The following is a 4034-nucleotide window of genomic DNA, read 5'->3' on the forward strand; positions in this document are numbered from 1 at the left end:
CGTGGGTTGCCTCCCACGCAGCGCTTTGTTTGACGTCGATAGCTCGACGGCTTAAGAGTGCAAGCACTCAAGGTGGTTCTCTCGAGAATGACTCCTCGGATGAAATTTTAGCAAACCTCGTTTTCCATGGCCACTTATCAAGCCATCTCACATATCCCTCACCTTTTCTTTTCTTTCTTCTGTGGGGTGGTTCATTCTTTTGAAATCGTGGTGGCGGTTCTGGATCGATCCTAAGTATCAGCTTTTCGAGTTCGGGCTTAGTGATATTATCCACCACCTCAAAGGTTAACCTTACCCTCTTATCACTAATGATATCCTTAGTTTCATGGTCGTCTAAATTTCTCTTTTTATGCAAGACTTCAAATAAGGGTGCATTAGTGTTGATATTTTCTGATACCTTCACATACATTATGGATTTGGAGTCTACCTTAGCTTCCATAAAACTTTGCGGGAAAGAAATCGGTGGGGTATAGGGAAAAGGAATAATAATAGGTGCTTCCCTCTCTACCTCTTCTACAACCTCCCTTTCAGATTGTGTTGGTGGATTTTTGTCAATCTCCACTCTTTTCTCACTAGAACTCTTCTCTACCACATCATCACTCTTCTCAATCTCATAATCACTCTCCTCAATCTCATTATCACTCTCCTCAGGAATTTCAATTTGTTCTTCACTAATGGTTGTGCCAATATACTCCTCAAGTAAGTCTCCTAGCGACTTTTGTTCAAGTTGGGAGATTTGAGTTTCTAATGCCATGTTGTGAGTCGCGAGGGACTCAACCATAGTGGTCAGTTGCCTAAGGGTTTCATTGTTTTGAAGATTTTGTTTGATAAACTCTTGGTTTTGGATGGTTTGTGTCTCTACAAAGTGCTCCATCATGGCTTCTAATCTAGAGTGAGTTAGCGTCTCGTTGGAATCCTCCATTGATGTTTCGAAGTTAAAATTATGCGATTCTTGAGGTTCCTCAAAGGGAGTTAGCGTTGCGTTTTGCGTTTCCTCAAAGTGCTTTGTCATCATAGATTCTACCCTAGAGAGACTTTGTTCTTCAATGAAATCCTCCATTAAGATTTCGAGGTTGGATTTATGATAATCTTGCGACTCCTCAAAATGTTGGGCGTGGTGATCGTAGAGGAAATTCGGTTGATGATAAGTTTGCGTTGCATTGAAATCCTCTATTGATGCTTTAAGGTTAGAATTATTGGAATCTTGTGGTTCCTCGAAGTAGGTTAGCGTCGCATTTTGTGTTTCCACAAAGTTCCTTGTCATCATAGATGTTTCATTAAAATTTTCCATTATTATTTCGAGGTCGGATTTATGGGGTTCTGGCGACTCCTCAAAATATTGATTATGGTGATCGTAGAGGAAATTCAGTTGAGGATAGGTTTGGTTGGGATTATAAAATTCTTGTGGTTCCTCAAAATGTTGGGATTGGTGATTGTAGAGTGAATTCGGTTTAGGATAAGCTAGTGTCGAATTGTAATCCCCAATTAATGTTTCGAGGTTTGGATTGTAGGTTTCTTGTGGTTCCTCGAAATGTTGAGATTGGGAGTTGCAGAGGTAATTTGGGTGAGAATGAATTGGTGGCGCAGCATTGAAATTCTCCAATAGTATTTCGAGATCGGATTTATAGGATCCAGGTGATTCCTCGAAATACTGGGAGTGGGGGTTATAGAAAAAGTTTGGGTGATACATAGTAGTAAATGAAAAGAAAAAAAAATGCCTTAGTCTCTACGGTGTAACAGCGAGTTACGATATCGACTTGAATAGTCCCCGGCAACGGCGCCAAAAACTTGATCGCGACTTTGCGTGTCTATTAGTCGGGATAACTGCAAGTGCACAGTCGTGTCGTGTAGTTTTAAAAGATATCGAATCCACAGGGACTATAAATCGACCTACCGTTATCTAAAGTTACTATGTAAAGCTAAGGCTAATGATATTTGGGTTTTTTTTATAAATGGGGAACTAAAATCTTAAATCTAGGTAAAATATAATAACAAACGGATAGCAGTATGTATTTCATCTAACTTAGGTGATCCGAAGTTCCATTGGCCAGATTCTAATTAAATCAAAGATCTTTACTAACTATGTTATTTAAAAGTCCTCCTCTCAAACTCTCGCTCTATTGATTCAGACTACGATCCTAACTCTTAATGTACGCTTTCGCCATCCCACAAGATTTAGAAATGCTTTTTGAAAACAACATAGTTAATAAAATGCTTGCTTTATGAAGTCGTTATCTACTTAAATCTCCTAATCTCAAACTCTCGCTCTGTTGACTCGGAACATGCTAATATCCCTAACGTACGCTTTCGCCATCCCGCGCGGGTTTAAAAACACTTTTTGAAAATAAATAAGTTCTAATTAGTTCTAATACGCTTTCGCCATCCTTAAAACTAATGTCCTATGTCTACTATCCAGTTAAAGATCTCAAACTTTCGCTCTATTGATTTTAACCTTTGACCGTCTTAAGACCTCAAACTTTCGCTCTATTGGTTTTAAGACTTACTAATTAAATTAGACATACAAACCAAAAACAAGTGATATTTAATAAAACATAATTAAGCCAATTTATTTCGGATCCCTACGGTTAAATTACTTTACATACCGACATCTAAATAAATTAGCCAGACATATTAATATGGTTAAACATGCATAAATAAATTCGGTTCATAATATTAGGCATATTAATTGGCATATAATATATCATGCAATAAATATAAATAAATAAAGGCGGTAAATAATAAACCTGAATAATATAAATTTGAAATAAAACTTGAATCTTGGAGTACTTGAACTTCCACCACAGGTTGGTTGGATTGTTCTTCAGAAATTATTCGGTGTAAATTAAACAAGGAAATTAAAAACCAAATCTAACGTAAGGTTAGATCCGTTAAAGATTCACAACAATTTCTGGTGTAGAAATTGTTGTGAGAAAATATGAACGAAAGTAGAAATAAAAGCTGGAATTAAAAATGCTGGAATGAAAGGAAAATAATACTGAACTAAAAATGGTGGCTGAGACTAAGCATGGTCCAACCCCTTTTACGTGAATATTTGGTTCTTTATATAGTGCTCTTTGTAGTAACTGCTTATTCTAGCTGGTCCCCTTTTTTCTCCTCAATTATAGGAACACTACTTGACTGCGCAGAAGAGACTGAAAACGTGTGTAGTTGAGAAAAATAGAGAGACGGGCGTTTCCACTAGGAGACGTGGCCCCCTAAAATACAGGAGACGGACGTCCCCAAAAGGAGACGTGGCCCCCTATTTTTTAGGAGACGGGCGTCTCCCCCTTTACATCACAAATCACATTATATATAAAAGTGACGTTAGTCACTTCATTTATATATACATGTATATATAAAATATATATAAATGAACCATGGGGCCCACTTATATTTATATATATATATATATATATATATATATTATTTTCATTTCTTTATTCTTTTTGGTTTGGGCTTGCATCTTTGCACAATTGGGTCTTCTTTGCACCTCCTTTTTACTTCAGCACCCATTTTTCATCTTTTAGGCACAATTAGTAGTCATTTTAGCTCCATTTCTTCTCCTTTTCACAAATAGTCCTCAAAACGAACATAAAACCTAAAACAATGGAAATACCAGCATAATACCAACATAAAGCAACATAATTAAGATAAAATAGGGAAATAATATATGTAAATCAAGCCAAATATGTGATACATTTTCGCGTTATCAATTGACTTACCTGCCTAACTGTGGACAAGGATTGAGGAAAGGAATTATCCTTTTTCTACTTTTTGGATTGGAATATCAGTTTTGTGTCCGTGATTTTGCTGCTATGTTAGAAATCCCTAATGGATCGGATGCATACACCACAGTTTCAGAGGAACATCTTGCTCACTGGGAGTTGGAAAATTTCTGGGGTAAGATTATTGGAAACGATAATCCTGAAGAGCATGAGTTTCACTCAGAGAACATTCATAATCCTGCCTTCAGATACTTGCATAAGATTATCGCTCACTACATTTTCGGTAAACCTGAGAATGTCACTGAAGTT

The sequence above is a fragment of the Vicia villosa genome, linkage group LG3 (assembly GCF_029867415.1).
Source record: "Vicia villosa cultivar HV-30 ecotype Madison, WI linkage group LG3, Vvil1.0, whole genome shotgun sequence".
Classification (NCBI taxonomy): domain Eukaryota; kingdom Viridiplantae; phylum Streptophyta; class Magnoliopsida; order Fabales; family Fabaceae; genus Vicia; species Vicia villosa.